This window comes from Rosa rugosa, chromosome 1, assembly GCF_958449725.1.
Source record: "Rosa rugosa chromosome 1, drRosRugo1.1, whole genome shotgun sequence".
Taxonomy (NCBI): domain Eukaryota; kingdom Viridiplantae; phylum Streptophyta; class Magnoliopsida; order Rosales; family Rosaceae; genus Rosa; species Rosa rugosa.
The window spans coordinates 38,186,393-38,199,474 of record NC_084820.1 but is presented as its reverse complement, the minus strand read 5'-3'; the positions used below and the strand labels follow the sequence as shown (position 1 = coordinate 38,199,474).

At 41.4% G+C, this 13,082-nt stretch overlaps 1 long non-coding RNA gene across 1 annotated transcript; it reads left to right on the top strand.

The window, feature by feature from the left end:
* Positions 1-6,670: 6,670 nt before the first annotated feature.
* Positions 6,671-7,305, top strand: LOC133736729 (uncharacterized). Its single transcript, XR_009859690.1, has 2 exons — positions 6,671-6,855; positions 6,936-7,305. It is a non-coding gene; the product is annotated as an uncharacterized LOC133736729 (long non-coding RNA).
* Positions 7,306-13,082: the final 5,777 nt, after the last annotated feature.

Sequence of the window (13,082 nt, the reverse complement as noted above, 5' to 3'; positions counted from 1 at the left end):
CACTTTGATCTTGAGGAGTTTCTGTTGTTGCTAATTGTAGAAGAATTTGGGCGATATATGCTTGGTGTTGTCGCCTTTGATGTAGCCTTGCTTCATTTGTTCAATGCAAGCAGCATTATCCTCATAAATGCTCGTTGGCTCATCTGTGGTAGACTTCAAACCACAATTGCTTCGAATATGCGTAACTATGGATCGAAGCCATATACATTCACGAACTGCTTCGTGAAGAGCAATAATCTCTGCATGATTCGAAGAAGTAGCGACTAAGGTCTGTTTTGTAGACCTCCAAGATATCGCGGTTTTTCCCATGGTGAAAACATAACCAGTTTGGGAGCGACCTTTGTGTGGGTCAGAGAGGTACCCAGCATCAGCAAAACCTTCCAAAACACTTATATCGTTTTGGGATGGGGATAGGGGACGCAGTCCACCATGTGTGGCGTCCCTGCCACTTGATGGGTCCGAATCCATCTTCTCTCTGTAGGGATAGAACAAGCCCATATCGATCGTACCACTTAGGTATCGAAAGATATCTTTAACACTAGTCCAATGGCGTCGTGTAGGCGCAGAGCTATATCTAGCTAGCAAGTTCACAGCGAATGAGATATCCGGTCTTGTGCATTGTGCTAAGTACAATAATGCGCCTATTGCACTTAGGTAGGGCACTTCTGCCTCTAGCACTTCTTCATCGTCATCTTTTGGAAGAAATTGATCCTTCCTTGGATCAAGACTACGGACGACCATTGGGGTGTTTGAAGGCTTAATCTTGTCAGTGTTGAAACGCCTAAGCATCTTTTGGGTATAAGCTGATTGATGAATCAGGATACCATCTCTACGGTGCTCAAGTTCTAAACCGAGGCAAAACCGTGTTTTCCCAAGATCTTTCATCTCAAACTCGGATTTCAAGTGTTCAGCGGTTTCCCTTAACTCTTTAAGGGTGCCAATTATGTTCATGTCATCGACATAAACCGCTACTATTGCAAATCCGGAACTTGTCCTTTTTATGAACACACATGGGCATAGTTCATTGTTGACATATCCCTTTCCAATCAAGTAGTCACTTAGACGGTTATACCACATCTGTCCGGATTGTTTCAATCCATATAGTGAGCGTTTCAATCTAATCGCAAACGCGCTCCGTGGTTTAGAGCCACTTGATTTGGGTAACTGAATTCCGTCTGGAATCTTCATGTATATTTCCGTATCTAGATCCCCATATAGATACGCAGTAACCACATCCATAAGCTGCATGTTCAGTTTTTCGGAAACTACCAAACTGACAAGGTAGCGGAACGTTATGACGTCCATTACGGGAGAATAGGTCTCCTCGTAGTCGATTCCAGGGCGTTGTGAGAAACCTTGTGCCACAAGGCGAGCTTTGTACCTTACAATCTCGTTTTTCTCATTACGCTTTCTAACGAATACCCATTTGTGACCAACTGGTTTGGTGTTGGGCGGTATTGGCACAACTGGTCCGAATACCTTTCTTTTCGCTAGAGAATCAAGTTCTGCTTGGATCGCATCTTTCCACTTTGGCCAATCAGCTCTACGTTGGCATTCATCAACGGAGCGTGGTTCGATGTCATTGGTCTCAATAATCTCACGCGCCACTGAATACGCGAATACATCATCAATGATGATGGAGTTTCTTTCCCATGTCCCATGTACACTAGTGTAATTAACAGAGATCTCTACGTTCTCAGGGATAGGTTCTGACATTGAGGCGTCCCCCAATGATGTCTCTTGGACATAACCATAATCCGGAACATTCTCATGGGACGGATTTTGAGTATCGATCATCAAAGGATTTGTTTGTGCCTCATTCGCTCTCTTTCTAGGGCGAGTATCCTTCGAACCAATCGGTCTACCGCGCTTTCTTGCGGGACCTGCGGCCATAGATGCCACATCATTGCCTTGTTGGGCAATGAGGCCATCTCCTGGTGTCACAGGAGAGGCGTGATGTCCAGTATTTGGGACATCGATCCTTGCAGGCACGTTTGCAGCAGGTATGTGTGATCTCGTCACTTTGGCAACATCAGAAAATGCATCAGGCAGAGTGTCTACTACGTTCTGGAGCTCGATTATTCTTCGCACTTCAAGTTCGGACTGTGCGGTACGGGGATCGAGATGAGACATAGTGGGGACAGACCACGAAAATTCCTGTCGTTCCTGTTGAACATATGTGTTCTTATCTCCCCCTAACGAGGGGAAGACTGTCTCATCAAAGTGACAATCCGCAAATCTAGCGGTAAAGAGATCGCCTGTCAAGGGTTCAAGGTAGCGGACGATCGTTGGAGATTCATATCCAACATAAATGCCCATCCGTCGTTGTGGACCCATCTTAGTACGCTGTGGCGGCGTAATAGGCACATAAATGGCACACCCAAAAATGCGTAAGTGCGAGATATCGGGCTCGTACCCAGTCACTAGCTGTAACGCAGAGTAAGATTGGGTGGCAGTGGGTCGTAGACGAATTAGCGTCGCTGCATGCAATATTGCATATCCCCAAGCAGAAACAGGGAGGTTGGTGCGCATAACCAATGTCCGTGCTATCATCTGTAGTCGTTTGATAGCGGCTTCTGCGAGACCATTTTGGGTATGAACATGGGGAACTGGATTCTCTACATCAATCCCCAGTGATATGCAATAGTCATCGAATGTTTTCGATGTAAACTCCCCAGCATTATCAAGTCGAATTGACTTAATAGGATGGTCAGGGTAGTGAGCCCGTAGACGGATAATCTGGGTGAGGAGTTTAGCATAAGCAGCATTTCGAGTGGACAGTAGCGCGACATGTGACCAGCGTGTCGTCGCATCAACCAAAACCATAAAGTATTTAAAAGGTCCGCATGGTGGTTGAATGGGTCCACAGATATCCCCTTGGATTCTCTGTAAGAACGGAATGAGTATTTTGGGATCCTTTGCGTAGGACGGTCTCGGTCCTAATTTCCCGAAGGAACAGGCATTGCAGAAAGAGCGAGGGGCCTTAGAAGCAACCAATGAAGATGTTGGTTGGGTCTGAGCGTCTGTAGCGCTATTAGAAGCAAAGTGTGTGACTACATCTCCCATTATGGCGTTAGAGCCATGGAAATTGGTGTGTGTGGCGTCATGACCACTAGGAGGAACAACCATGGCGTCATGCTCATGGTTGGCGCCATTAATGGCGTCATCACATGGGACTTGGGCGGCCCTATGGCGCCCCAAGACGGTTGCAGCTCCAGATGCTGCAATTGTTGCGGTCTTGCTAAGTCCTGGAATCAATTTTCGATTCTTGCTTCTTCTCACTCTGAAGAATGGATGTCCGTGTGAAGTCTTTAGTATACGGAGCATCATATCACGACCAGGATGTCCTAGTCGGTCATGCCAAAGCCAATATGTGTCTGAATCCAAGAGATCTTCTCTTATGACATTGTGGGATTCAATTGGTCGAATTGTAGTGACATAAAGTCCACTAGATTGACACATAAGCTGCTCTAAGATGCGCTTTCTTCCGCAATCATTAGAGGTAATGCAAAGGAATTCTATCCCGTTCTCACTATGCGTTTCCGCATGGAATCCGTTGGCTCTAATATCTTTAAAGCTCAATAAGGTTCGATTTGCCTTAGGAGCGAAGAGAGCTTCAGTGACTTTAATCAAGGTGCCATTAGGCAAAAGGAATTGGGCCATTCCATGTCCTTGAACTAAACCTGATGGCCCAGCCATCGTAGTCACAGATGAATATGTAGGCAACATCTCCAAGAATAATTGCCTATGTCGTAGAAAGGTGTGCGTAGTCGCACTATCCGCAAGACATTGAAGTTCATCCATTCCTTGAAAAGAAAAACTCGTAATTAAAAAAAAGAGTCATAAAGAGAAGAACTCAACTTTTATTAATAAGCCAACGGAATTACATCATCGTTTCTTTAACCAAAGAAAATCTAATCCAATAAACTAGTTAATGCAAAACAATGGTAGTGTCTAACTCCTTTCGGTAATTCCAATGTAAATGTGACCAGGTGAGTAGAGAGATGTCGGTGGAGCGAGGCTTACTTAAGTACCACTTATCTCAAAACCTTCCTAGACATCACACTCACATTGAGTACGCCTACTTTGAAGAAAGATTAATAGCATTGGCATCTACTATAAAAATAATATGGCAATTGCCTACATCTCTTGGAAATAAAAAGACTTAATCAAAATCGCCAGTTTCTGGGTCTTGATCCTTGTAGTCTTCCACCCTTAGATCGAGATCTCCATCTTGATCTTCTTGTTCCATGTAATTTGCCTCCATTGCATCACGATACATCTTGTACGCGTTTGCAACGTTCTGGGATGCAGTACACTTCTTTGCCCAATGTCCACTTGATCCACATCTGAGACAAGCATCATTATGGTCAGGTTCCCTTGATCGAGGCGCTCTGGGAGCGTTTTGTTGACGGTTATTGCCTTTGGTGGCGGTACCACCATAACCGGAGGCTTGGCCTCTCTTTCTCTTCACACGTTTACCTCCACGGTTCCGTGCACGCCTATCTTGGCGATTTCCTTCCTCTTTAGGGCGAGAATATGGACCAGAACGTCCAGAATTATCCCTACTCTTAGGGTTTCGCTCCTTGCGTCCTCCCTTGGAGGCGCGACTATAATTAGACTCCGGAATTGACTTGGTTCCCACGGGTCTGGAGTTATAGTTCTTCACAAGTATGTTGTCGTGCTTTTCAGCTACGTTCAAGGCACCAATTAGCTCATGAAATCTTGTGATGCGTCTGGCATTGACATCAATCCGATAGTTTTTGGCTATCATCAATGCAGAGACGGGGAAGGTGGAGAGAGTTTTCTCGATCAACATCGTATCAGTGATGTTCTGTCCACAGAATTCCATCATAGACTTGATACGAAGTGCTTCTGAATTGTAGTCAAGTACAGACTTGAAATCACAGAAGCGGAGGCTAGACCATCTCACTTCTAAGTCTGGAAGCAGGGAATCACAGACATTGCCAAAACGGTGCTCGAGTTCTACCCATAGTCTTCTTGGGTCTTCCTCATTGAGGTACTCATTTTGGAGCGCGTCATTCATGTGCCTTGTCATGAGGATGATGGCTTTAGCTTCATTCGCCTCTCTCGTAGCTCTATTTGCTTCAAAAGCAGCAGCTTGTTGAGGAGTACGCACGTCCTGACTTGGCTCTTGGATCGTACTCAGGATCCCATCAGCCTTAAGATGCTGGCGCACATCACGGACCCACTTGTGGTATCCAGCGCCTGTTGTCTCTAGTGGAGCGAAGCTCAACTTGTTCAGGTTACTCATCCTGAAAAACAACAAGAAAATAGGGTTAGTTTCGGAGCGAAGAAGGCTACCACGAAAAACTATAAAATTTCTGAGCGTAGTCGCTTCCAAGAAATTAGGGATTTTCTGAGCGTAGTCGCTTTCAAGAAAATCCGATTCCAAGAGGGGTTTTGGATTAGATCGAAACGACGATGTATGTGGTCGATCGTTTTCTTCTCAACAAACTCTAAGTTTGGAGGACTCTACAAGCTCCAAGCTTGGAGTGAGCACGAACCCCCACAGTTCGGCTATTGGTCTCCCCTATGAAGAAGAAAGGGGGGTAGAAGAAGGGATGTTGGAAGTCCCTGAGAAAAAGAAGAAGAAATTGAAAAACTTCAAAAACGGGAACTTTTAGAAAAGTTTACCTTGAAAAGATGCCGGAATTCTTGACCGGAAAAAATGTTGGTTGGGCTGTGCAGTGATACTGCAGGGTCGCTGCGAGGATGTTGCGAGGACGCTACGGAGATGTCGCGAGGACTGTTGCGGGGATGCGACTGCTGCGGGGATGTCGCGAGGCCGCGAGGATAGTTGCGGGGATGCTGTGGAGATGCCGCGAGGCCGCTAGTGAGTCGCGGTCGCGAGGGCAGGCGAGCGCGCGCGAAGGTAGAAGGCAAGCAGTGCTTGCGGGTGCTACAGGGGCAGCGAGGCTAACCTGGTAGGGTTAGCGATGAGTTGCGACGCGGGGGCTGCAGGGGCAGTAGTAGCGTAGGCAAGAAAAATCTGGTGGAGCTTGATCAATTTCTGGGGTTTTGGTTCCTAAAGCTAGGGTTAGGGCTCGTGCTGATAACGTGTTATAGAGAAACTGAAATTGAGAGGAATTTGCTGTATATTCTCATTGATAATAGGGGCCTCTTTATATAGAGGATTACAATGCATAGAATCTCAATCATACAAGGAAAGTAATTCTACCTTGATTAGGATTCTAGATCCTTCTAATTAAATCCTATTACCACTAGGTCAAGTAACCTAGAGTTTGGGCCAAAACACAAATAGAGATATCCTTAAACAATGGTCTAATTTTTAAAATAAGTTGCGTTATTTAATTTTATCAAACAACTTTGGCTGCTTAACGTATAAGTTAGGCAGCTTTTTGCATAACATAAACGATGCCAAACTAGGTCTAAGCCATCTTATTAATTAAGAAATTGCCACTCATAAATTAAGTTTAGTGGTGAAATCAAACACCGTGTGATTGATTTGTTGAAAAGAAAAAGATTTTATATTAAATAAGTGACAAAAGATAATATAATTTAAAAATAAGTGACTCACACTCAATTGTACCGAGGTTTTTGAGTTAAAACCCGATATGAACAATATTAGCACAATAATGGACCTCAGGTCACACTTGTCATCGTTTAACATGATTAAGACGGATGAATTGGCCCAAGCCAATTTTGAGTTCGAATCTTCCCATTCCCGACCGAAGCCAAAGCCCAAGCGAGTTTTGTGTGTCTGGTAAGCGGCAACAAACACTGGAGAAGCGAAAGCAGGAGCAGGAATGTGGAGAGACAAGCCCCCCGGTTTGAAGATTCTGTGGGTCTGGACCCTTGGCACCGCCGCTGGTACTGTATTAACTCTACTCTTACCTCCGTCTCTTCTACACTCATATTTCATATCCTAATCAGGTGTTTGGTGTTGTTAGTTTTGGTTGCCAATGTGGTCAGGACCAGGGTGAGAGACATGGACACCCTTATGAACAACACTGAGGAGCATCATCAACAACAACAACAACAACAACAGGAGACCGCCGCCGACACGGAGACACTTTTGTTGCCTGAATCCGATCAAGTGATTCGGGAAGAAAAATCCTCTTAGCTAGCTAGCTAGGTAATTTGGCATCATTCCCAGTTTTGTATCTACCACTCTACCCTTCTCTACTATTGAAGAAGATGTCTTCAAATATCACGTTTGTGTGTCAGTTTGGATAAACGGTTTTACGGGCTTTTGACAAAGATTTTGTGTAATGTGTTTGTCGTACTGACATGACCTATTTCAAGATTTCATTTTGATTATGTTGACATGCTTCTTTACTGCAATGTTATTGTTGATAAGTTGCTTAGTGCTGGGAATGGGTCCAGTTAAGGATTCAGACTCAAATTCATAGTCTGGCTGTTCCCAAAAACTAATTACTCCTGCTATGTGAGCTGCTTCCTGTTGAGACTGGAGACAAGTCAATTAGGTGGATAAATTTAGAGCTGCCTGCTAAATTGGAATATGAATGAATGATTTTAGATTGTAGCAATTGTACTAGGTGGTGCTCTCACTTCACTTTATGTGCGAGTCCTCTCATTGTTTTTATGTTTATGAATAGAATAGTACATCAATTCAAGCATTAGTTGGATTGCATAGTGGTAGACTCACTAACTGTTTGTAAATCATGTGCTGGTTTGAATATCTTGTTCGGTTAGCAAGTCTTTAGCTTTAGTACTCAAATCTTATTCTAAAAGCAAAATTCATGTTGCCATGCTCTAGTGAAGAAATCTTCGTACTACTGAATTATTATATGCCACTGCTGTATAGAGTCAAGTTGGTGAATGCCAGCATAATTCTTAATCTTCTGTGTCAAAAACATATGCTTTTTCATTATTCTGGTTTTCCTGCCGTGGTAGTTTTTCATTAAGAGACTCTACAGAACGACTCAGATTTGATGAAATCCTAGATATTTAGCCAATTGCTCCATGTCTTTGTTTCTAGTATTCTATTGATTGCTCTATGTTAACATAGCGAACCCTTTATGTTAACATATTAGAGGAGAATCACCATCAATCACTCTATGTTAACTGTTAACATATAAGAGGAGACCTGAATTCCTCCATGCCTTTACAATGATTCATCTTGAGGGCTAGTCCTGAATCCACCTGGTAGTTTAGAGGCAGAGTAGAACCGTAGAACATCTTCCTTCGCTGAGTTCTTCCTTTTTGGTTCCTTTGCTTCCAACTGTGTGTTCTTGAATGCTTACTGACCAATGATACTGTATGACTTTTCATCCAGTATTATGCCAGACTTCAATGTGATTTATGTTTCCTGCAATTTGGGTGGTAATTGCTCATATTGGTTTGTGTGATTAATGTCTGACCCTAAGTCATGCTAGCTAAAGTAAAGAACTTACATTTGCTAGCTGGAAAATACAGCCTCTTGTCAGAAGTAGGGAAACCAACTTTTATAAGTAGACTGCAATTACGATCTCTTGTCATGGTTACTCAAAGGCATTGGTTGACACTTGACAGTGGAAAAGAGCCGGAGCACCAACATCCCAGCTCTATGTTTGATCAATGATTATCTTTCTCTAATCCTGAGAAAACATCTTCCTCTTCCCTGAATTTAGTTTTTTTTTTTTACATTTGAATGATTCCATTGAATTTTCTTGAATGTTATTGTATGATTCTTCGTCACATATTACAATCTGAAATTGTTGCTTAGTGAGCCTATTTTGATCTGCAGACTTCACCAACCAAATAAAACAGATGGTGAAATCTCAGCACACGTCATGAGAGATTCATGACTATCAAATTCAATGTTCTAAAAAACGGCCTAGGCGGCGTCTAGGCGCTAGGGGGTAAGGAACCGATCGGATTTTGGCCTAGGCGTTGCCCTTAGGCGTTGGGCTACTAGGCGTCCGCCTAGGCGGGGACTAGGCGCCCTAAACCCTAATTTATTCTATATTTTGACTATTTTTATATTTATAATTAATTTTTAGACTTTAAATATTTTTATTTATATTATTATAGGTCATAAAAATAATTTAAAAATAAAAAAAAATAAAAATCGCCTAGTCCCCGCCAAGGCCCCTAGGCTCTAGTCCCCGGGTCACCGCCCGACTAGCGCCTAGCGTTTTTTAAAACCTTGACCAAATTATAAAATCATGTTGCATAGATAACCCGATTTGGTTTCAACTTTGACACACTACTCAACTAAATGCATACAGAGAATTGAACGAATGGAAGAATTGTATGGTTACAGACAATTAGAGAGCAGTGTTTTTAGCCACTAGTTACAGAGCGATTACAAAGCACAAACATCCAAATATTACAAGCAAAAACGTGATATTAGATATATTTCTAATCATATAATAATTAATAAACGACTCAGTGTTGAATTTAAAATCTCTCACATTCTTATTTAAAAATGAGAGGTTTATGCCCGCTAGACCGATTATTATTGGGCTGTTTATATAAATTTTTAACCCCACCGAAAGTAACTCAACCATTTACTTACCCTCATTGCTCATACCAAAAAGGCAAAAAGAAAAAGAGAGAGAACTTTGGAGAAAAGCAAAAACATGGTGTTTTTACTAGCAAAATTGTTTTTAGGCCCTTACTTTTAAAAGGTTTTATGAAAATTTTATTTTCTGTCTAGTATTTATATGAGTTTAAATGCTACTATTCCATTTTTGGATGTCTGTTTTGATGGCCAGTTTGTCACCCATATTTTTTTGGGTGATAAATTGGCTATCTTATTAACATTCAAGACAATCAAATATAGAACCTCATTCAATATCGTAAATTATATCATTGAACCTATTAGATCTTAATTCTTTTGAAAATGAGATTTCAAGATAAATTTTTATTTCGATAAAAAAAGAAAGAAAGAAAATTTTCTATATTTATTTATTTATACGGTTAAGGTTAGTCCACCGTAAGCACAATCTTGATTGCAGAATAAAAACAAAGGATTGCCAAAAAAGGCAAGGTACAACACGTACAGTAACCCTTTATTTATTTTTCTGATTTAATTTTAGCATAATTCTTGGCTACGCCGGGCGTAGCGTACGCCCCAAACGATCCTTAATGGAAGGGCAAAAAAGTCATTCTAATTTACATAAACGACAAACGAGATGAAGTGGGTGAAAAATTTTAACTGAGGCAACCTCCTTCTCACGTGCCATTTCTCTAGCCTCTACTTGCAGTATTTTCTGAACAACCTCTTAACACTGATGCAGAACCACTTGGAGGCAATGAGCATGACAATGAACTCAGAAAGTTTCAAGCCCATTGCAGATATTAGATGCTCAAAAGAAACGAAGAATAAAATCCAAAGAGAAAGCGCAAAACTGAGATCGTCTTTGATTAAGAATATATGGTTTAGGACTTAAATGTTCGATCGAATTTTATGGGTGAACAGATGGACGGATTGACTTGAGATTATGATTTTGGATGAGATCAAACGACTGTAAACCATCTCCACTCTGCGATCAGCCGATCACTACAAAACCCAATTTTGATATGCTTCTCTGAATCTCTGTTTCTGCAACTGAAAATTATAATTCGAAAGACAAAATTGATCAAACTATACAAGTTTTCCGATAAAGATCAAAGTAATCAGACTTAAAGAAACACAAAGCATAGAACAAGAACCTGAAACTGAAAGAATCATTTTGTTTCTGAACTTCAATTTTGATTTGAAGGAGGAGATCTACTCTTGCATGTTTACAAATTTGAAGAACTGGGCTCAATTAATTTGGTTGTAACCTTAACCCCAGGCCCGGCCCTGGCCCAGGGCAGGCAGGGCGATAGCCCAGGGCCCCAAATGAGGCAGTAGATGAAAAAAAACAAAAAATCAAATTTGTATCTCTAAAATGCATCTCTCATACTTTCTGTTGTGAATCAAACTAAGAGAAAAAAAAGGAAAATGGAATTAATCTATACGCATGCAATGATTCTTTGGCTTGTATGTACAATTATACATATGCACACACACATAAATATAAAATATGTTTTTTTCCGGTTGTATCATATTTTTTTCATCAATATAAAATATGTTTGAATTTTTTTTATATAAAGGGCCCAATTTTATTTTCTGCCCCGGCTTGAATTTCTCAGGGCCGGGCCTGCTTATCCCATATTTGATTTCGAAAAGAAGAAAAAAGAAGGATGAGATCAAAGAAGAGCAAGAAGATACCCAGTTCATTGGGTTAGGGCAAGGGACTTGGCTTCTCTGCTATAACTATAGGGCAAGGCCTTTGGATGCAATCAAATAGAACAGCTTTATTTAATTGAAGACAGTTCGCATTGACTGGTCTGCAAAGGTGATGCTTTGGCTTAAGGCACGTAGCATTGATGGTGGTAGCATGGGATCGAGCCACCTTATGCCCTTTTGTTGTTTTTATCTTCTTCTTTTTTTATCTTTTTTTTTTGTATTTTTTGTTTTGCTCATTCCTTTTTGTTGTTTTTATCTTTTATTTTCTGTTTTTTTAATGTTTTGGTTTTTTGTTCTAATTTATAACAAACTGAACTTGTCACTTTATTTTATTTTTTTTTGTTTTTTTAACTTTATAATAAACTGAATTTGTTAGTTTTGTTTAAGGAAAATTAAATTGGGAGAGAATTGAATCGTGATTTCATTAATAATAGGGGCCTCTTTATATAGAGGATTACAAGACATAGAATCAGAGTTGTACAAGGAAAGTTAATCGTACAATTAATCGGATATCTCCGAGAATATCTCTAATTCCTAACCCTATTACAACTAGGTCAAGTATCCTAGAGTTTGGGCTAGACACATATTCTGGATTTACTTGAACACTCCCCCTTGTGTCGCCCAACCGTGGTACTCATCTCGTTGGCTCATTAAAAACCTTGCCGAGTAACAAAAATCCAGTGGGACAAAAATAACCTCGATCGAAGGGGAAAAAGAGCACAACACACCCTTCACGTTTCGAGACCATTCATGTAGACATCTCCCCCTGATGTCTGCATCTCCCCCTGATGACTACGGTCATGGGAGTTCGGATAACTTCCGCAAACGATGCTACCAATATGTTTCTCGAAAGTGGAATTTAGGCAATGACTTAGTGAGCAAGTCTGCCACACTGTCCTCAGATCAAACCTAGTTCACTTTGATCTTGAGGAGAGTCTGTTATTGCTGATTATACTTGGTGTGGTCGCTTTTGATGTAGCCTTGCTTCAAAACAAGCAACATTATCCTATATGCTCGTAGGCTTATCTGTGGTGGACTTCAAACCACAATTGTTCGAACATGCGTAATTATGGATCCAATCCATATACATTCACGAACCACTTCGTGAAGAGTAATAATCTCTGCATTGTTCGAAGATATAGCGACTAGGGTCTATTTTGTAGACCTCCAAGATATCACGGTCTTTACCCATGGTGAACACTTAACTAGTCTGGGAATGACCTTTGTGTGGGTTAGAGAGATACCCAATATCAGCAAAAACCTTCCAAAACGCTTGTCGTTTTGGGATGGGGATAGTGGACGCAGGCCAGTGTTGGCGGCGTTCCTGATGCGTGATGGGTCCGAATCCATCATCTCTCTGTAGGGATAGAACAAGCCCATATCAATCGTACATCTCAAGTATCGAAAGATATTTTTACACCAATCTAATGGCGTCGCGTTGGCGCAGAGCTATACTCTAGCTAACAAGTTCATTGCAAATGAGATGTCCGGTCTTGTGCATTGAGCTAAGTACAATAATGTGCCTATTATACTTAACTAGGGCATTTCAGCCCCTAGCGCATCTTCATCATCATCCTTCGGACGAAGAGGATCCTTTTCAGGATCAAGACTACGGATGATCATGGAGGTGCTTGAAGGTTTGACCTTGTCAAAATGCCTAAGCATATATCAACACGATGCTCAAGTTCCAAACCGAGACATAATCGTGTTCTCCCAAAATCCTTCATCTCAAACTCGGATTTCAAGTGTTCAGCGGTTTCCCTTAACTCTTTAAGGGCTTCTAATGAAGATCATGTCCAACATGAACCGCGATAGAATCTGAAACTTGTTATGGAAACGCACGGGCATATCCCTTCCCAATCAAGTAGTCACT